Raw genomic sequence first — 23,459 nt, forward strand, 5'->3', positions numbered from 1 at the left:
TGTCTTCTGGCTCCTTTATTATCTGGGATGCTCTGGGTATGTTTATATACCCTTCTAAGCAGCCTCATCAGGGATCAACTGGTGAGCAAGGAGAATACCACGTGGGGGGTGGGGGGGATTTGAATGAGAAAGATTTGGATAATTGGTCTTGTCATAAACACCTAGATGATCTTATCACAACAACATATATATTTAGGATCCAGTTCAGAGTGGGTTCTGTTCTATATATAGAAACCAGTTTTATTCACAGAGCCTGACAGATTGAGCTGATGCAGTTGATTTGTCACCATCACAAACACACAGTCTGTTACTGAGAGTGTGTGTGTGTGTGTGTGTGTGTGTGTGTGTGTGTGTGTGTGTGTGTGTGTGTGTGTGTGTGTGTGTGTGTGTGTGTGTGTGTGTGTGTGTGTGTGTGTGTGTGTGTGTGTGTGTGTGTGTGTGTGTGTGTGTGTGTGTGTGTGTGTGAAAAAACATGTTGAGATATATAATATCTCTGCTGTTTGTATTACCTGAAAATAAAGTTAACCTCATGCCAACATCTGCAACAAAACTGCAATTCTAAGTCATTTGAGTAGGATACCATAGTACGTTGTTACAAGATCAGCACCTTTCACATGAGAAAATGGGGCTTAATGCTTTATCTCAATCAGCCAGAGACACATTTATCTCTTAATGGTTTTCAAAAGGAGTACCAGAATATCAAAATGATTTGATGCTGAAGTAAAATTGAAGCATATTCATTACACGCTGTGTGTTTGTATGTTGAGCCAAAGTAAGGTTTATAGTTAAAATGTATATATGTATATTTATTGCAGCTTTCAGGATCAACCAAAATATGTTTTTTTGCTTCTGGTACAACTATCAGTTCCTTTCTGACTGGTTCTTGCTTGTCATCTCAATCAATAATGTATTTTGAATGATAAACACCCATTTACATTGAATGTTTAAAAATTGCATGTTTAATGTTTAATAGTTGTATATACTATGATAATCTCAAGACCAGTATTGTATGCTGCAGGTTAGCTAGCAAGAAGCAACATACAGTATATTCAGTAAAGCAATATGTAGCTATTGTCACGTTCTGACCTAAGTTCCTTTTTAATGTCTTTATTTTTAGTTTGGTCAGGGCGTGAGTTGGGGTGGGCATTCTATGTTGTTTTTCTATGTTTTGTTCTGTAGCTGATTTTCTATGTGTTTGGCCTAGTATGGTTCTCAATCAGAGGCAGGTGTCAGTCGTTGTCTCTGATTGGGAGCCATATTTAGGTAGCCTGTTTTCCTTTGTGTTTTGTGGGTGGTTGTTTCCTGTGTCTGGGTTTGCACCATACGGGACTGTTTCGATTTTCGTTTGTTCATTCACTTTGTTATTTTGTATTTTTGTAGTGTTCAGTTTTACATATTAAAATGGACACTTACCACGCTGCATATTGGTCCGATATCTCTTACTCCTCGTCAGAAGAAGAGGAAAGTCGTTACAGCTATTTAATAACTGAATATAACTAATAGTTTTTGCTGCTTGTCACAATCTATACAGTATGTACTGTGTGTGGCTATTATTTATAATGAAAATAGAATATTGGATTATATTCACTTTGCATAATGTTACCAATAGAAGGCACTGTTATAGATCTGTTGCTGGCAAGCTAACCGTCTGTCGGTTAGCTAGCTATATAGTAGACTGCTTTCCCATGAACAATTCATGATTGGAATAGTCTATTACTTGTTTATATCATATACAAAAGGAAATTCTTGAAACCAATGGTCAGTTATTTTGTATCATACAATTTCAATGGTCTTGATCAACCTGAGGAATCTAATAAAGTTATATTTTTGCCAACTGATCAGCTGAACAAATACAAAAAGCAAAACAACAAAAAACGAAACCACCAAACACATTATTATGCATACCTTTATTTGTTGTACATTTTTATGATTTTACAAAATATCTACAGCATTTGATTCAAGGCCCCAAAAAGTTGACAAAAACACCATAGATTGGAAAAGGTCTGTCAGGATGCTTCAACGCCTCCACGTGCAGATCACAAACTCAAGGCTGAGACATCCATTCTTCAGATGTTTAACTTAACTACCACATGTATTCCACAACCAGAGTAACAACTCAGATGGTTAACTTAACTACCACATGTATTCCACAACCAGAGTAACAACTCAGATGGTTAACTTAACTACCACATGTATTCCACAACCAGAGTAACAACTCAGATGGTTGACTTAACTACCACATGTATTCCACAACCAGAGTAACAACTCAGATGGTTAACTTAACTACCACATGTATTCCACAACCAGAGTAACAACTCAGATGGTTAACTTAACTACCACATGTATTCCACAACCAGAGTAACAACTCAGATGGTTAACTTAACTACCACATGTATTCCACAACCAGAGTAACAACTCAGATGGTTGACTTAACTACCACATGTATTCCACAACCAGAGTAACAACTCAGATGGTTAACTTAACTACCACATGTATTCCACAACAGAGTAACAACTCAGATGGTTAACTTAACTACCACATGTATTCCACAACCAGAGTAACAACTCAGATGGTTAACTTAACTACCACATGTATTCCACAACCAGAGTAACAACTCAGATGGTTAACTTAACTACCACATGTATTCCACAACCAGAGTAACAACTCAGATGGTTAACTTAACTACCACATGTATTCCACAACCAGAGTAACAACTCAGATGGTTAACTTAACTACCACATGTATTCCACAACCAGAGTAACAACTCAGATGGTTGACTTAACTACCACATGTATTCCACAACCAGAGTAACAACTCAGATGGTTAACTTAACTACCACATGTATTCCACAACAGAGTAACAACTCAGATGGTTAACTTAACTACCACATGTATTCCACAACCAGAGTAACAACTCAGATGGTTAACTTAACTACCACATGTATTCCACAACCAGAGTAACAACTCAGATGGTTAACTTAACTACCACATGTATTCCACAACCAGAGTAACAACTCAGATGGTTGACTTAACTACCACATGTATTCCACAACCAGAGTAACAACTCAGATGGTTAACTTAACTACCACATGTATTCCACAACCAGAGTAACAACTCAGATGGTTAACTTAACTACCACATGTATTCCACAACAGAGTAACAACTCAGATGGTTAACTTAACTACCACATGTATTCCACAACCAGAGTAACAACTCAGATGGTTAACTTAACTACCACATGTATTCCACAACCAGAGTAACAACTCAGATGGTTAACTTAACTACCACATGTATTCCACAACCAGAGTAACAACTCAGATGGTTAACTTAACTACCACATGTATTCCACAACCAGAGTAACAACTCAGATGGTTAACTTAACTACCACATGTATTCCACAACCAGAGTAACAACTCAGATGTTTAACTTAACTACCACATGTATTCCACAACCAGAGTAACAACTCAGATGGTTAACTTAACTACCACATGTATTCCACAACCAGAGTAACAACTCAGATGGTTAACTTAACTACCACATGTATTCCACAACAGAGTAACAACTCAGTTCAGATAACTAGTTGAGAGCAGTCATTTCGTGAAGTATTGACTGGGCTTTACCGTCTTATTTACAGTTATTGTGTTGTGGTGAAAGTAACCTTTTACTGCAGTGGGCTAAATCAGTGTCACATGGAGTGATTCTTGGTAGTTTAAAAAACAAATCCTTTTTGAAACAAAAGTACACACATAGTTTTGGACAAAAAAGAAAGGAAAAAAAATAAGAGACCTGTACCATGTCAGATATAAAGAGTTGAAATATATTACATTTTGAGTTTGCATCCCAATATTATGTTTTATATATTTAAATCAGAGGAGACTAAAAATAAAACAGTGTCTTGATAAATAAACAACAGATTTCCATTGTTAAAAAAAAAGAAGATAAAAATGATGAATAACATTCCACCCATGAAGCCAAAGCGGCTGGTTTCGGTCATTGACTGCAGGAAAGGCCTCTATGACCTATAGGTGTACATCTTAGCTTCATGAGAATATCCATCCTTGCTTAATTAATACAGAGTTTAGTGTCAGTACTGTCAATCACAAATACAAATCCCAGACACAACCAATGGTTGCCAGACACCAATGAGGACATATATGAGGATACTGTATGTTTCTATGCAGGGTCCACAGAAGGCACCTATGTCATGCTATTTGACATAGAAGAAGCTTCTTCATCACACAATGGGTTCTTGCTACAGAACAAGGTGATCACAGCATGCAGTTACGGAAATTAAGGGAGAGAATGAGAACCAAAAATCAGTGAACAAGGTACTAGATACAGACACAGGATATGACCACTAACATGTGACCAACTGGGGTTCAACCCGGGTCTCCTACATGCCACAAGAGAGCGTAAGTCCCTTGAGCTAAAGCCTATACATTAGTTTTGGGAGGTAAGACAACTCTTCAGGCAAGATTTCTCCGAACCACCTCTGAAATTAAGGATGAAGACCTCAGGAGAAAGGCTTTTGTTATAAGGCATTCAGTGGTGTAAAGTACTTAAGTAAAAATACTTGAAAGTGCTACTTTAGTCTTTTTTTGGGGATATGTGTACTTTACTTTACTATTTATATTTTTGACATCTTTTACTTTTTGAATGCTTAGCAAGACAGGAAAATGGTCCAATTCACACATTTATCAAGAGAACATCCCATATCATCCCTACTGCCTCTGATCCGGCGGACTCACTAAACACAAATGCTTAATTTGTAAATTGAGTGTTGGAGTGTAACCCTCACTATCCATACATATACAAATGGGGCTATCTGGATTGCCTAATATAAGGAATTTAAAATGATTTATACTTTTACTTTTGATACTTAAGTATATTTTAGCAATTCAATTTACTTTTGATACTTAAGTATATGTAATAACTAATACTTTTAGACTTTTACTCAAGTAGTATTTTACTGGGTGACTTTCACATGTGTCATTTTCTATTAAGGTATCTTTACTTTTACTCAAGTATGACAATTGGGTACTTTTTCCACCACTGAAGACATTTATAAAAGAAAATGGTCAAAAGTCAGTGAGATTGTATCATAACATTACTATGCTTTTGATCCCTCATTTGGGTGTATTTCCAGATACAACATTTCATGATTTCACTGACGAATCGTTTGTAAAGTGATCAGCTAAACAAATTGAAATAGCAAAGTAAAAAATACATTTCAAAAAAAGTTTGAATAAATGCATGATTTAAGCATCCATTTATTTGTCCCGACCTACATTTGTATGTTTTATAATAAAGTACGTACATTATTAGATTCTGGCCTAACAGTTACAGTACATAAATATAAAGATATATTCAATGGTTTCTCAGAAGGTATTAATGCGTCCAAGTTCATTTAAATAAAGTTCCACATATGTCTTACCACCAAGTAAAAACAACTCGTTTGAGCAACCCTTTAGAGGAGCGTTAAAAAGAACGCTTCTGGCCTGGGGTGTACCTTCTTATATACAGTTACAGAGTGGTGCAAAAACCCTCTCCTGTAGTTAAATGACCTATTGGCCTCATGGGTGGAATGTTATTCATATTTTTCATTATTTAATCATTAATAAACATGTTTTTTAGTTTTTTATGACAAAAAAAATGTTTCTATGTCAAACACTTTTGTTATTTTTCAGTCTTCTGTGATGTATATAAAGTGTAATATTGGAATACAAACTCAAAATTGAATGCATTTCAATTATATATCTGACATGGTACAGGTGTGTTATTTTTTGTAAGCCAATAACCATGTGTGTGAGGTGTATACTTTTGTTTCAAAGTAGATTTCTTTAAGACTAACAAGAAACACTGTGTGTGACCCTGATTTAGCCCACTGCAGTAAAACGTTAATATGGCCTGTCCGTGTATACATTAGCTGATTGAGAAAATCCTTGGTGACACTATAGGTTAAACACAGAGCTTAGTGTCACTGTCAGCACAATCAATCACCGATATCTGACACCAACAGTGACTGTCAGACACATAAGAGCAGCTTAGAATAGAATGAAGAGAGGATTCAGAGTCCCAAAAGACAACAGAAGACTTGGCCCAGAAGAGAAGAGTCCTGTCTTGCTTGTTGACACAGAAGAAGCCCCCTCATCACCCATTGAGTTCTTTCCACAAAACAACATGGCCAGCATGTATGAAACTGAAAGAATGAGGACCAAAAGTGCAGCTCAATATTAAGAAGGTGTTCTTTATGTTTTGTGCACTCAGTGTATGTGTTCTCACTTTCTACCAATAAAATCTCAATCCTTCAAGACAAAACATGAGAGTAGTTCACTATGTCATCCCAAGGTCATCATTTCACAGTAGGTTTCTTACTACCTTAGCTATGAAAAGCAATTAGAAGGTTTTGTATGAAGCAATGGAAAATGGTCCTAATTTGGTATGCATGTCACTGTCTTAACATAAATTACAGTCAGTTCAGATATGTGAAAGAGTAGAGGTGCTTTGAAGTGTGCAGTGTAATTACATTTATATTTGAGTCATTTAGCAGATGCTCTTATCCACAGCGACTTACAGGAGCAATTAGGGTTATGTGCCTTGCTCAAGGGAACATCGACCGATTTTTCACCTAGTCGACTCAGGGATTTGAACCAGCAATATTTCAGTTCCTGACCCAACGCTCTTAACCACTAGGATATGTTTCGCCATCGCTGTACAGGCAGCTCTTTTGTTGAAGAAGATCCAGGCAGCAAAGCTGGCATAGGGGGTCCAGGCAATCAGGAAACAAGCCATAACAAACCTCATACGTGTCACGTATGGGTAGATGCTGAGTCCTGCTGGGAAGCTGCAGCCTGAAAACAAACAAGGAAAGACACATGAAATCAGGTAATTAAGTAATTGTTTGAAAAAATGTATGGGCAGTATACACTGAGCGTACAAAACATTAGGAACACATTCTCTTTCCTTGAAGCTATGATGTCACTTGTTCAGTGTAGCTGAAGGGGAGGAGACAGGATAAAGAATGATTTTTTAGCATTGAGACAATTTAGACATGGATTATGTATGTGTGCCATTCAAAGGGTGAATGGGCAAGACAAAGATTTAAGTGTCTTTGAACCGGGCATGGTAGTAGGTGCGGGGCACACCGTTGTTAGGTGTTTTTTTGTCTTTATCTGTTGTGGTCTAGTACTATATTTTTAATAGCTAGGGTCATCTACACTAAGTGCTGCCTGTCTTCCCAGTTGCCGACGTGGAGTGTGAACTGCTGACTGCTGACTGCTGGCTGCTCATAATTTGCAGATAGTTGTTGACACAACCAGGATCAAGGGGCAGGGCAATTTGTGACTTGTTTTGGTAATCAGTGGCTGTATTTGGGGGAAGTGGTTTCAACTCTCCTAAGCAATCAGCAATTAGTACAGGGAGGTGTACACTCCACCTCTGCTAGACAATTAGTGTTAGTTCTTCATTCTCCCCTGGTTTCTCAGCAACAGGTGTAAGTGGTGGTCGTGTCAGCGGTGGTTTTGTTGCAAATCTAAGACCATCGCCAAAACATTCTGCCGAGTTGTTTGAGGAATGAATGAGAGGAAGGCGCGACATGACTCACTCACCTAGATGTTTGCAGATTACAGATTTTGCAGCTTTGTCAACTATGTGTGTGTTCTCTATACTTGTTCCCACCTCTGTCCGGTAGGCATTACATACGCTCCCCACCCCTTGGCTTCAACCCTTCTAATTTAGTGTACCCTGCACACAAATCCTATGTGGAATGCAGGGTCTCTGGCAGCGTTTGGAACTGCCGATCTGCAGTCAAGAACGCTGAGTTCATCCCAGCCTATGCTGTCCTTCTGTCCCTTGACTTTTTGGCCTTGACTAAGACATTAATCACTTCAGAGAACACTGCTACTCCAGCAACTCTTTCTTCCTCTGGCTATGTTTTCTCTCATTGTCCGAGAGCATCTGGTGATTGCGGTGGTGTCACAGGTCTACTCATTTCTCCTAAGTGGAAATGTTCTATTTTCTCTCTCTCACCTGTCCATCTCCTCATTTGAATTCCATACTGTCACTGTCACTTGTTTACCCAAGCTTAACATTATTGTCATCTATCGCCCACCAGGTGCTCTTAAAGAGTTCCTCAATGAGCTTGACATCTTGATAAGCTCATTTCCTGACGATGGCTCTTCGTACTTGACGACGTCAACCTCCCGATGTCTGTCTTCAAATAATTTATTTTCAACTCTCTCTTTCCCCTCCTCTCCTCTTTTGATCTCACCATTTCCAAGTCTCCTACAACTCACAAGAAAGGCAATACGCTTGACCTCCTCTTTACTACAGGCTGCTCGCCTATTATTCTCACTGTAACCCTCCTCCAGGTCTCTGATCATTACATTGTTTGCTTTTCTGTCTCCCTATCCTCCAGCCCTAATCACTCAGCCCCTACCCAGATGGTCATGCACCATTGAAATATTCTCTCTCTCTCTCCCACTACTCTCTCCCCTTCTACAACTGCCTTCCACCTTCCCCCCTTCTGACACCCAGGTGGCAACACGCATCCCTGCGTGCCTGGCAGATATCTCAACTTGGATTTCAGCCCACCATACCAAGCTCAACCTTAACAAGACAGAACTGCTCTTCCTCCCGGGGAAGGCCTGCCCGCTCAAAGACCTTTCCATCACGGTTGACAACTCCACAGTGTCGCACTCCCAGAGTGAAAAGAACCTTGGCGTGACCCTGGACAACACCCTGTCGTTCGCTGCAAACATCAAAGCAGTGACTCACTACTGCAGGTTCATACTCTACAACATCCATTGTAGAGTACTGTCCTATCTCACACAGGAAGAGGCGGAAGTCCTAATCCAGGAACTTGTCCTCTACCTGGACTACTGCAACTCGCTATTGGCTGGGCTCCCCGCTTGAGCCATGAAACCCCTGCAACTTCTCCAGAATTCTGCAGCCCTCCTGGTTTTTTAACCTTAACAAGTTCTCTCATGTCACCCCGCTCCGCCGCACACTCCACTGCTTTCCAGTCGAAGCTCGCATCCACTACAAGACCATGGTGCTTACCTACAGAATAGCAAGAGGAACTGCCACTCCCTACCTTCAAGCTATACTCAAACCCTACACTGAGCACTCCCTTCTGCTACTTCAGGTCTCTGTCTATCTTCTGTAAACATCTGAAACCCTACCTCTTCAAACATTATCTTAAATAATCCTCCTCACCTCGACCACCCCTCCCCCCCATGCACTTTGTACACTCAATGTATTTAAACTACTTTCAACCACTAAATACTGATTGATTGATTTGGTATGTGTAGCAAAATAAGGTAGACATACTGTGTGTCTGTGTGGATGTGTTTGAGCAGTGTACTACAATTACCGCTTTTGTCACACCCTGATCTGTTTCACCTATCTTGTGCTTGTCGCCCATTTTCCCCATTATACCCTGTGCATTTATACCTGTGTTTTCTGTTTGTCTGTTGCCAGTTCGTCTTGTCTCGTCAAGCCTACCAGCATTTTCCCGTACTCATGTTTTTCTCTCTAGTCCCCGTTTTCTAGTTTTCCTTTTTTTACCATTCTGCCTGCCCTGACCCTGCCTGCCATTCTGTACCTTGTGACACTGCCCTGGATTACTGACCTCTGCCTGCCCTGAATGTGAGCCTGCCTGCCGTTCTGTACCTTTCGGACTCTGCTCTGGATTACTGACCTCTGCCTGCCCTGAATGTGAGCCTGCCTGCCGTTCTGTACCTTTGGGACTCTGCTCTAGATTACTGACCTCTGCCTGCCCTGAATGTGAGCCTGCCTGCCGTTCTGTACCTTTGGGACTCTGCTCTAGATTACTGACCTCTGCCTGCCCTTGACCTGTCGTTTGCCTGCCCCTTGTTTTTGTAATAAACTTTTGTTACTTCAAACTGTCTGCATCTGGGTCTTATCCTGAGGTCTGATAGCATTGACTGTGAGGACAAGGCTTCCTTTTAAGTGAAGACGATGGCGATGGCAGGAACACAGATGTGGCAGGAGAACAAGTACAAGACATATGATTAATTGTTGAAGCCTTTGGCCATTGTGTAGTAGTCAGGTCCACATGAACACTGCATGCCCTCCGGGATGTATCTATGTGGGAAAGACAAATAAGCCTGTTAAGATATTTTACTTTAAAATGTATAAAAGGTTATCACAGTTATCCCTTGAATGAAGTCTTTACATTTTAAACTTCTTTCTCAAGGGCCATTACTATAAATACTATATTTGTCAAATGTATTAATAAGATTATTGACGTAGATGCTGTTTAACTATATGTATGCTGTATTAGCAGATGAGATGGTTTTTGCCCTGTTTTAGTGCCAAATCCAATCCCAAAGGGCAGAATGTTGAGAGGCTATTGTCAACATCCTAAAAACACAAACTCAATATGTATACTTCCACCTCAGGGGGTAGTCTCAACAAATCAGGACACAATCTTTACCAAAACATTCCTGGCCACTATGATTGGATCTTGGAGTACCAGATAGGATTTAAATATCTGGTGTAAATGGAATTCATTATTCCAAATACAATTTTCATCTTATTTGGAAGAGGAAGTGGTCAATTTACTGTGCCTGTTAAGTTTTATGAATACCATTGAAACAACAAATTGAGAGAACTGAGAGGCCGAGGCTGACAAGAGTTCCTCTACATTACTGTAGTAAAGAACTACTTAAACTCTCCCAGTCTTAAGCTCTAAATCTATTGAAATGGGGGAAGGGTGGCAGATTGCCTGCAGATTGCTTGCCTGCCCTCTCTACAGTGTACATACAGTACCAAACCAATATCAATAATTTACTTCTCATCCAATTATGAATTAACTAATCAGACTCGGTATTTGGCACAGTTTGTAATTTATCTATCCATTATGGATGAATCCTAATTTCCACTTATCTAAAATGTTCAATTAGTCTCCCATTGAAATCAAAAAATGACTAGGTGAAACTTAAATGGAAGTTAGAATTTGCACCAATGTGATCAACAAGGTATCAATCCCTGGTGGTACTCACACCTCAAGACTACATTAGACAGGGTTTCCCAAACTCAGACCAGGGTTTCCCAAACTCAACGTCTTAGCTAAGGTTCAGTGAACTACCTCGACAAAACATACTTGGCCAAAAAAAGGAATGCAGCGTGGTAAGGCTATAATTTTCTAAACTACTCAAGATTGGGCCTGGTTGGGTCTGGTTGGACATGGTTAAATTCGAAATATGTTCATACTATCCTTGCAATGCAATCATCTCTAGCCTAAAATTGGCATTATCCTTCCTCACCTCTCCACAATAAAGGCTGATGTGGCATGGTTTCTTTAGCAAATAACAGAAACTGACATTTGTGGTGCTCAACATCAGTTACCCCCTTGCAATGTATAGATTTGTGAGACGTCTTATTAATCAAAGTTTTGAGTGACCTAGACCAGCCAGCCAATGGGGGGGGGGGGGGGGGGCAGCACAGGTCATAGCCATGACCCAGGTGAATGTATATCCGGCACCAGGGTGGGTGGTACTGAACTTGAAGCTTCCCATGGACTTGCAGACCACAATGTGTCCCTCAATGGCCAACACCACCAGAGACCACAGAGAAACCTGACCTTCAATGAGACAAGGAAAGAGAGAAATACAGTAGTTATAACATGTTTTCCATTTGGCTTCCAGCATCTCCATCAATGTGTGTATCTCAAACAATTAACGTTTTGTAGACCAGGATTGGTTGCTTATTTTAGTCGGTTACTTGAGACATAAATGGTATTATGTAAATATAGCAACAAAATAAAAATAATTTAATTTAGTTTGGCTGTATTACAGAAATAAGCTTTTATCCAGTGAGATAATCACATATCACAGTCTTAGAAAACACGTTTTCCTTAATACAGAAGTTATGAGAAAAGTCTGTGCTAGTAGGAAAAAATATATTTGTATTGGATGTGTGTGGGGGATATCAGGAAAAAAGGTAGGGTCAGACCGTTGATGGGGAATCCAAAACAGATCAGGAAAAACATGTAGACAGCAAGCAGATAGAATTGCCATGGATCTGCCAAGTAGTACTGAGGGTATTCAAAGGGACTTCTTACAAGTCCAGTCATGTTGGACATGAGAATGTAGAAGTTGTTTCCTTCAGTGCCGTTCTGCATCTTTAACCAGGGAGTGGTTGAGATGAAAAGTGGAGAATCTGCTCCATCTGCTCCAGCTGCAGTGTCTTCTGGCTCAATTGTTGTCAGGGATGCTTTAGGTATGGCTATATACCCTTCTAAGCAGACTCATCAGCGATCAACTGGCGATCAAGGAAGGTACCACGTGGCGGTTGGGGGGTATTTTATTGAGAGAAATTTGGATAGTTGGTCTTGTCATAATCACCTACATGATCCTATTGCAAAACATATACAGTATTTAGGATCCAGTTTCAGTGGGTTCTGTTCTATATATAGGAACATGCTGTCGTACACGTCGATCCAGAGCATCCAAAACATGCTCAATGGGTGACATGTCTGATAAGTATGCAGACTATGGAAGAACTGGGACATTTTCAGATCTAGGAATTGTGTACAGAGCCTTGCGACATGGGGCCGTGCTGAATGGTGGCGGATGAATGGCACAACAATGGGCCTCAGGATCTCATCACGGAATCTCTGTGCATTCAAATTGCGATTGATAAAATACACTTGTGTTTGTTGTCCATAGCTTAGGCCTGCCCATACCATAACCTCACCGCTACCATGGGGCATGCTGTTCACAATGTTGACATCAGCAAACAACTCACTCACACACAAAACACCAAACACACATTCTGCAATCTACCCGGTACAGTTGAAACCAGGATTCATCCGTGAAGAGCACACTGCTCCAGTGTGCCAGTGGCCATCGAAGATGGGCATTTTCCTACTAAAGTCGGTTACTGCAGTCAGGTTAAGACCCTGGTGAGGACGACGAGCACGCAGATGAGCTTTCCTGAGACTGTTTGTGCAGAAGTTCTTCGGTTGTGCAAATCCATGGATTCATCAGCTGTCCGGCTGGCTGGTCTCAGACAATCGCTCACGAGTCGAATGTGTAGGTCCTGGACTGGCATGGCTACACGTGGTCTGCGGTTGTGAGGCTGGTTGGACGTACTGCCAAATTCTCCAAAACATTGGAGTTGGCTTATGGTAGAGAAATTAACATTACATTCTCTGGCAACAGCTCTGGTGGACGTTCCTGCAGTTAGCATGTCAATTGCACGCTGCTTCAACTTGAGAAATTTGTGTGACAAAACTACACATTTTAGAGTGGCCTTTTATTGTCCCACAGCACAAGGTGCACTTTACTTACTTCCGGTGCCGACAGAGATGGCCGCCTTGCTTCGCATTCCTAGGAAACTATGCAGTATTTGTTTTTTTATGTGTTATTTCTTACAATGTTACACCAGGAAATCTTAGGTTTTATTACATACAGTCGGCAGGAACTATTGGATATAAGAGCAACGTCAACTCACCAACATTACGACCAGGAATACGACTTTCCCGAAGCGGATCCTCTGTTTGGCCTACCACACAGGACAATGGATCAGATCCCAGCCGGCGACCCAAAACAACGGCGCCGTAGAAGGAGCAGACGGAGCGGTCTTCTGATCAGGCTCCGTAGACGGGCACATCGCGCACCGCTCCCGAGCATACTACTCGCCAATGTCCAGTCTCTTGACAACAAGGTAGATGAAATTCGAGCAAGGGTAGCCTTCCAGAGAGACATCAGAGACTGTAACGTTCTTTGTTTCACGGAAACATGGCTCACTCGAGGCACGATATCGGAGTCGGTACAGCCACCTGGTTTCTTCCCACATCGAGCCGACAGAAACAAGCATCTCTCTGGTAAGAAGATCATAATCACAGTTGTGTATATTTCCCACTAAGCAGACACATCGACCGACCTGAAAGAACTTCATTCGACTCTATGTAAACTGGAAACCACATATCCTGAGGCTGCATTTATTGTACCAACCAGACCACGATGTCTTGCTCCCAGACAGACTAAAAATCTTCTTTGCTCGCTTTGAGGACAATACAGTGCCACTGACACAGCCCGCTACCAAAACCTGCGGGCTCTCCTTCACTGCAGCCAACGTGAGTAAAACATTTAAACAAGTTAACCCTCGCAAGGCTGCAGGCGCAGACAGCGTCCCCGGCCGCGTCCTCAGAGCATGCACAGACCAGCTAGCTGGTGTGTTTACGGACATATTCAATCAATCCTTATCCCAGTCTGCTGTTCCCACATGCTTCAAGAGGGCCACCATTGTTCCTGTTACCAAGAAAGCTAAGGTAACTGAGCTAAATGACTACCGCCCTGTAGCACTCACATCCGTCAACATGAAGTGCTTTGAGAGACTAGTCAAGGACCATATCACCTCCACCCTACCTGACACCCTAGACCCACTGCAATTTGCTTACCGCCCCAATAGGTCCACTGACGACGCAATCGCCATCACACTGCACACTGCCCTAACCCATCTGGACAAGAGGAATACCTATGTAACAATGCTGTTCATCGATTACAGCTCAGCATTTAACACCATAGCACCCTCCAAACTCGTCATTAAGCTCAAGGCCCTGGGTCTCGACCCCGCCATGTGCAACTGGGTCCTGGACTTCCTGACAGGCCGCCCCCAGGTGGGGAGGGTAGGTAACAATATCTTCGCGCCGCTGATCCTCAACACTGGGTCCCCACAAGGGTGCGTTCTCAGCCCTCTCCTGTACTCCCTGTTCACCCATGACTGCGTGGCCATGGACGCTTCCAACTCAATCATCAAGTTTGCAGACGACACTACATTGGTAGGCTTGATTACCAACAACGACGAGACGGCCTACAGGGAGGAGGTGAGGGCCCTCGGAGTGTGGTGTCAGGAATATAACCTCACACTCATTGTCAACAAAACAAAAGAGATGATCGTGGACTTCAGGAAACAGCAGAGGAAGCAGCCCCCTATCTACATTGACGGGACAGTAGTGGAGAGAGTGGAAAGTTTTAAGATCCTCGGCGTACACATCACGGACAAACTGAAATGGTCCACCCACACAGACAGCGTGGTGAAGAAGGCGCAGCAGCGCCTCTTCAACCTCAGGAGGCTGAAAAAATTCGGCTTGTCACCAAAAACACTCACAAACTTCTACCGATGCACAATCGAGAGCATCCTGTCGGGCCGTATCACCGCCTAGTACGGCAACTGCTCCGCCCACAACCGTAAGGCTCTCCAGAGGGTAGTGAGGTCTGCACAACGCATCACCGGGTGCAAACTACCTGGCCTCCAGGACACCTACACCACCCGATGTCACAGGAAGGCCAAAAAGATCATCAAGGACAACAACCACCCGAGCCACTGCCTTTTCACACCGCTATCATCCAGAAGGCGAGGTCAGTACAGGTGCATCAAAGCGGGGACCGAGAGACTGAAAAACAGCTTCTATCTCAAGGCCATCAGACTGTTAAACAGCCATCCCTAACATTGAGTGGCTGCTGCCAACATACTGACTCAACTCTAGCCACTTTAATAATGGGGAAAATTATGCAATAAATGTATCATTAGCCACTTTAAACAATGCCACTTTATATAATGTTTACATACCCTCATTACTCATCTCATATGTATATACTGGACGCTATACCATCTACTGCATCTTGCCATCTTGATGTAATTAAATGTATCACTAGCCACTTTAAACAATGCCACTTTATATTATGTTTTCATACCCTACATTACTCATCTCATATGTATATACTGTACTCTATACCATCTACTGCATCTTGCCTATGCTGTTCGGCCATCACTCATTTATATATTTTATGTACCTATTCGTATTCATTCCTTTACACTTATGTGTATAAGATAGTTGTTGTGAAATTGTTAGGTTAGATTACTTGTTAGATATTACTGCATAGTCGGAACTAGAAGCACAAGCATTTCACAACACTCGCATTAACATCTGCTAACCATGTCTGTGACAAATAAAATTGTATTTGATTTGATTTGTGTAATGATCATGCTGTATAATCAGCTTCTTGATTTGTGTAATGATGGGGCGGTGAGTCGGAAGCAGGTGCAACGTTTTAATAAAACAAAACCAAGAACACGACACTAACTTAAGGCAGAAAGCCGATACACAAGAACAATACCAACTGGTTAGTGAACATAGGAGAGTGACGTATAAAGGGGAGGAGATGAAGGTAATGGTGTCCAGGTGTGAGTCATAATGAGAAATGCTCACTAACAGGGACTTCTATATCACGCGGTGTGAAAAGAAGGCCCAGAAAATCGTCAAAGACCCCAACCACCCAAGCCATAGATTATTGTCTCAGCTGCCGCACGGCAAATGGTACCGGTGCATCAAGTCTGACACCAACAGGTTCTTGAACAGCTTCTACCCCCAAGCAATACGACTGATAAAAAGCTAACAAAATAGCTACACAGACCAAGTTTATTATCTTTATTTACCTTTTATTTCAGTATTTTCACACTCACAGGGCCCTACACACTGACTGTGACTCCAACACACACACACACACACACACACACACACACACACACACACACACACACACACACACACACACACACACACACACACACACACACACACACACACAAACACTAACGCCATCATTTGCTCCCTCACACATAATATGCACATACGTTGATACTGACTCTACACACCCGCACACCCACTCACATGAAAGCTGCTGCTACTCTAGTTATCCTATATCCTTTTTCCTAGTCACCTTACCCCTATACATCTTTACCTCCATCACTCCAGTATCAGTGCACATGTAAATATGGTATTAGTACTATACCATTTTTTAAAAATATTTCTTGTATATAGTATGCTTACTTACTTTGTGTATTTCATATTTCTTATTTTTATTTATTGTGCTTTTTTCTAGTAATACATTGTTATTGATTATTGCATTGTTGGGTTTTGAGTTTGCAAGAAAGGCATTTGACTGTGCTTGTGCATGTGACATTTAACTTGAAAACAAATTTATGCACAAAATGTTAGAAAAAGAAGCTTATTGTGCATATGGAACAATACTGGGATCTTTTATTTCAGCTCCTGAAACATGGGACTAACACTCTACATGTTGCATTTATATTGTTTTTCAGTGTATATGGTATACATGACATTTCAATGATGAATGATTCCATGATAATCTGCACAACCAGGCCAGTCTACTTTTTGATAGAGAATGCAGTGATTAGTGCAGTGATTAGTGCGATACCTGTCGCCCATGATAAAATGGAGAGCAATGTGATAAACAGCATCTAACGGCTTTAATGAAGTGGCAACTGCATTCATGTAGATGAATATAGATGATGTTACCATAGTCTAGGACATGTTGGAACGTTGTCTGAACAATCTGCTGTCTTCTATTAAGCGCGAGGCAAAACCTATTTCAATAGGTTGATTACACATATAACCTGTGATATGATATCCATTTCAACTCATGCAGAGTAAGATTTGAGATTTGCAGGAACTAACACTCACACAATGTGCAAGGGCAAGCTTTGGTGCTGGGAGTTGGCTGCTCCTTCTCTTCTATCTAAAGATCATAAAAGTAAACGTTTTGAGTATTGGAAACGTGATAAAGTGATAAGACAGACTTTCTTTTAATTCCCTGAACTATTGAAACTGCAAAATAACTGTACAATTAGATATTAGAAACTGCCTTGTGTCTATACAGGTTTGATAGGGGGACGGTCTGACTGTCCAACAGACAGAGACGACAGGATGCTGCGGGGACAGGTACGACCTGTAATTAATTAATGTGTTAATTGCCTCAACCCAATCAACTAAAGACCACTGAATTAATTAATTAATTAAATTAGGGCACTATCCTGTTAGTTAATATTCAAATAACCAGTTTTCTGGCTGGTTCACTAAATGGATTATTGAAGTCAGATCTAGCTAGCACAGCCTCAGTGCCCGTATTGACAGTAGGCAACACAGCTTCAGGTAGTCTTGGCTATCTGGCTAACTAGCTCTGTGTGAATTACTAGCCAGACTAGCTTAATTTCATTAATTAGGGCAGTATCCTGTTTTTAATATAACCAGTTATCTGGCTGAGGACAGTTGTGCTTGAGAAGGACATGCTACCTTTCTGAAAACACAACAAATCTAAGTAAATGCTGCAACACTATACAGTGAGTGCTGTCATTTTTCTACTGAATATAAGACCACCTCACTTTACATATAATCAAGACAGAGGCAGGAATTCTTACATGGTTAAGAGTATTTAAGATCTGTCAGCCATTCCACTAAAGGGAATGGTTAATCTCTTCCTTTGGACTGCATTGTCCATTGCATTCCTACGCTCCTTTGCTGTAAGTGAAGATTACTGGTGGACCTACATACACAGATTGATTAACCTGACATCCCAAAGACATGTAAAAAAAAAAATAATAGGCCACTGTGAAATGAAAAAAGAACATAAGCATTCCAGCCACGGCCAAGTTGACCAGCAGGAAGTTGATAGGTTGTTGGACTTTCTTGTTCTGAACTGTGAACCCCAGGAATCATAACGATTCCTGACAAGTAACATTTCTGGTTGGACATTGGAATGAAGAAGTTATCACCATATACATGTATGCCATTAATCGAATCCTCGAGATGACAAGGTAAAAATCTGTCGTTCTGCCCCTGAACAACGCAGTTAACCCACTGTTCTTAGGCCGTCATTGAAAATAACTGACTTGCCTAGTTAAATAAAGGTAAAATGTTTTTTTGAACAAAAATTCATCTTTATCTCAGAGAGGGTCTCAACAAAGGAACGCCTGTTGCCATAACATTGCTCAAGAAATCAGTAGACAACTCTGATGGTTTGGCAATGTCCTCAGAACTATAGAATAGTAGGGGTTAATACTCCAATAGGTGTCTTGTGATACAGTTTCTTCAGGTCCTGTGAATATCAGGTGGCCTAGAGAAGGAGCTTTATCTTCCAATTATATTAACAGGGGTTCAACAGTGAAGCTGGTGAAACCCTATTGTATTTGTTGATGTTGATTATTATTATTTACCTTCTTCTGCCGATTGCTGAAAAAAATGCAAATTCCCGTGAGATAGTAAGGCCTAGGAGGTTGCCATCTTGCATGACGGTAAAGGGCCAAGGGCCACACCCTCTCATGCAATGCCATGCCAATTGGCTACATGGTGGCGCTATAACAAGCAATTGAAAATTATAATTTAGAAATTCTCATGCCCCTCACCCGTTTGAGTCCTGAAATCCGGTACATAAATCACTCTTCTCACAAGGAAGCAATATGCCTTAAAGACCCATTGTCACGTCCTGACCATAGTTCTTATGTGTTTTGCTTGTTTTAGTGTTGGTCAGGACGTGAGCTGGGTGGGCATTCTATGTTGTGTGTCTAGTTTGTCTGTTTCTGTGTTCGGCCTAATATGGTTCTCAATCAGAGGCAGCTGTCAATCGTTGTCCCTGATTGAGAATCATATATAGGTGGCTTGTTTTGTGTTGGGATTTTGTGGGTGGTTGTTTCCTGTCTTTGTGTTTTGTCTGCACCAGAAAGGACTGTATCGGTTTGCCACATTTGTTATTTTATTTTGTAAGTGTTCACGTTTATTTGTCGTAATTAAACATGTTGAGCACTGGCTATGCTGCGTGTTCGTCCGATCCCTGCTACACTCTCTCTTCTCGTGAAGAGAGGGAAAGCTGCCGTTACACCCATGATGGATTTTCCACCATATAGAATTTTGTTTACAACACTTAAAGTGCTACTCCTCTGGCACCGAATGACCGACCTGCAAAAACTTGATAAATGGTATCTATGGACCAAGCTCTCTCAAATTATGTTTTTGCAGGATAGCATCTCAAACAACATGGCTGTTACTGACCAATAAACATTCATGTCGGTGTGGTCTGGCATGGATTTTCGTATTCTAACAAAACTTGGTACACATGTTCCAAACAATATCAAGACTGAACATATGCGAGCACATTTATGTTCACCAAACGGTGCCGCTATAACAGCCACATGTTTATATCTCCTGGTCTATTTGACTCAAAGTGATAACATTTTGACTCAAAGTGATAACGTAAGCTCATTGGTGTCACGTTCTGACCATAGTTCTGAGCTACCTCTCAGTCATGAGCTACCCCTCAGTCATGAGCTACCCCTCAGTCATGAGCTGCCCCTCAGTCCGGAGCTGCTTCTTCAGTTCAGAAGTGTCCCTCAGTCCTGTGGGCCCATTTAGTAGGGTTCCCAGGCCAAGGTCGGCGGCGAGGGTCGCCGCTCAAAGGAGGACACTAAAGAGGACAAAGACTATGGTGGAGTGGGGTCCACGTCATGCGCCAGAGCCGCCACCGCGGACAGATGCCCACCCAGACCCTCCCCTATAGGTTCAGGTTTGCGGCCGGAGTCTGCACCTTGGGGGGGGGGTACTGTCATGTTCTGACCATAGTTCTTTTGTGTTTTCATTGTTTTAGTTCTCTCACGTCACCCCGCTCCTCCGCTCTCTCCACTGGCTTCCAGTTGAAGCTCGCATCCGCTACAAGACCATGGTGCTTGCCTACGGAGCTGTGAGGGGAACGGCACCTCCGTACCTTCAGGCTCTGATCAGGCCCTACACCCAAACAAGGGCACTGCGTTCATCCACCTCTGGCCTGCTCGCCTCCCTACCTCTGAGGAAGTACAGTTCCCGCTCAGCCCAGTCAAAACTGTTCGCTGCTCTGGCACCCCAATGGTGGAACAAACTCCCTCACGACGCCAGGTCAGCGGAGTCAATCACCACCTTCCGGAGACACCTGAAACCCCACCTCTTTAAGGAATACCTAGGATAGGATAAAGTAATCCTTCTAACCCCCCCCCCCCCCTTAAAAGAGTTAGATGCACTATTGTAAAGTGGTTGTTCCACTGGATATCATAAGGTGAATGCACCAATTTGTAAGTCGCTCTGGATAAGAGCGTCTGCTAAATGACTTAAATGTAAATGTAAATGTAGTGTTGGTCAGGACGTGAGCTGAGTGGGCATTCTATGTTGTGTGTCTAGTTTTCCTATTTCTGTGTTTGGCCTGATATGGTTCTCAATCAGAGGCAGGTGTTTTGTGTTGTCTCTGATTGGGAACCATATTTAGGTAGCCTGTTTTGTGTTGGGTTTTGTGGGTGGTTGTCTTCTGTCTTTGTGTCTATGCACCAGATAGGACTGTTTCGGTTTTTCACATTTGTTGTTTTCGTATTTTGTAGTGTTCACCTTTATTGTCTTAATTAAAATCATGATGAACGCTAACCACGCTGCGCTTTGGTCCGATCCCTGCTACACCTCCTCTTCAGACGAAGAGGAGGAAATCTGCCGTTACAATTGGCTCATAGCGGCCATATTGTTTGAGCAAGAGTCTTGAAAAATATGTGCATGCATAGACGTTATACACCAAATTTGGTATTGATCGGTCCAGCGTTTCTTTAGAAGAATACGTTTTAAAGTGCAGAAGTATCTCATCCTAGGGCAATGTGTCCAATTTGTCCTGATGGTAGCACAGTGTGCAAACAGCTTGAACCCCGGCATTGCTGTTTGCAGCTTTAATTATTATTATTTTCTTTCTGTAGTGGTGTCATGCAACAAAATTGGTTATGGTCAGCAAAATATTAAAGATATTACTGTTGTCCCAGAAGTAGAAGTCTGGATTTGGAAAGAGTGCAAGGCTGTCTAATTGAACCATTAGATTGCCAACCCTTTGCTTGAACGTTTAATCAGCTAAAGGCTTTACCTTGCCTCCTATTGACACTTTGCAATTACTGGATTAGTGAAGGTAGTCTCCAATGCTGTTAATTGTCTGGTCGTTAAGACTGTGAAGCACTTTAATTGGTAATGTAAACACTGTGAAGCACTGTAATTTGTGTTGTTAATCTCATGGGATTTAGATGGCCCAGCAATAAAGTTGTATGGCTCAGGCTCATTGGGCAAGCCATATGATATACTATTACAGTGATATAAGATTTTGCAGATCATAATGATATTATGATAGTATCATGTTAATTTCCTCCACAGGAATGATTCTCCATGTTGTTCAGTGGTCACTAGCTGGCACAATGTCAGACACAGGAGGCCAGACGATTAGCTTTTGAAAATGTCTTATGTACAGTATAGTCTTTAGATCTTTACTGGTACAGGTTTTCCACCTTGCATAGAGGAATAACGTTGGCTTACTGTATTACACCAGAGCCCATAGAGTCTCTCATGGTTATACTATATTGGTCAACTACAAACAACAGGCAGAACTTGATGCACAGCTGCAGGTTAGTGTTGGAATTTTCACAACATTACTAACACTTGCACAAACAAGAGTATATGGACCAGAGTGTAAAAACAAACTTGCTTAAAACCAAAAACCCACAAGAATAAACCAGCAGATCAGTTGATCTCCCATTGTTACAGTGTCAAACGAGTTAGATACCAGACAGCTTTGTCTAGGTTCTCTACTCTTGGCCCCAAATGAAATATTGACCTCTCAGGAACATTGATAATAGCAAGGCTGGTAATTAGACCCAGCGAATTGTAAGACATTTGACAACAGTAAACTTGAGTAGAGTATAGTTCAGTATAGTACAGTATAGTTCAGTAGAGTACAGTACAGAGTTAATAGACTTAAAAATGTTTGGCAGCAACCAGGACTGAAAGTTAACACTGACATGAGCTTCAGGGAGCGTTAATATGGTGGCCAATAGTGATTGCAATTGTAAGTATCACTCTTTTAATTAAAGCTGCAATATGTAACTTTTTGGGAAACCTGACCAAATTCAAATACCAATGTGCGTTATAGATCTGTCATTCTCATAGAATAGATCTGTCGCTTCTTAGAATTGCTGCCAATGTGCACTTTCTATGCTTCCTGATCTTAAGTTACATTTTTACGTATTTTACTTTCGGTTTTGTATACCAGCTTCAAACAGCTGAAAATACAATATTTTTAATTATTGAAAATATATTTCACAGCGGTTTACCTGGTACAATGATTCTCTACACTATACATTGCTTGTTTTGTCACAAACTTAAATTAGGAGAACTAGTAGCAACCAGGAAATGGCGGAGCGATTTCTACATATTGCACTTTTAAAGCTGAGATCCACGATAGGCGAAACAGCGACACTTGGACGCCCAAGGCACATTTGTTATTGTTTTTGTTTTGAGGAAATGATCATCCAGTAATGTGATTTTAAAAAAAATAGTACATAATTTTCTGTTCTATCTTGCATGTAATTATGTGCAATGATGTCAGAGGGAGGGGAATTTTTATTGTTGAAGTAATGCCTTTGTTGTTGTAATATTGCAAACAGAAGTGGCAGTTTCACTGCTATGTATTTCAGCTTTGAACAATCAGTTGTGTTTGGGACAACTTGCAGTAATCCAGTTATTGTCAAGTTGTTTGCAGTGGCTGGTAAGGAGGATACGGTCCCTAACATCTTTAGAAAGGCCGTAAA

At 41.4% G+C, this 23,459-nt stretch overlaps 1 pseudogene; it reads right to left on the reverse strand.

Annotated features, from left to right (window-relative positions):
* Positions 1-6,298: 6,298 nt before the first annotated feature.
* On the reverse strand, positions 6,299-12,147 carry LOC129816018 (green-sensitive opsin-like; annotated as a pseudogene).
* Between the last annotated feature and the right edge of the window lie 11,312 nt (positions 12,148-23,459).

This window comes from Salvelinus fontinalis, chromosome 18 (genome assembly GCF_029448725.1).
Source record: "Salvelinus fontinalis isolate EN_2023a chromosome 18, ASM2944872v1, whole genome shotgun sequence".
Taxonomy (NCBI): Eukaryota; Metazoa; Chordata; class Actinopteri; order Salmoniformes; family Salmonidae; genus Salvelinus; species Salvelinus fontinalis.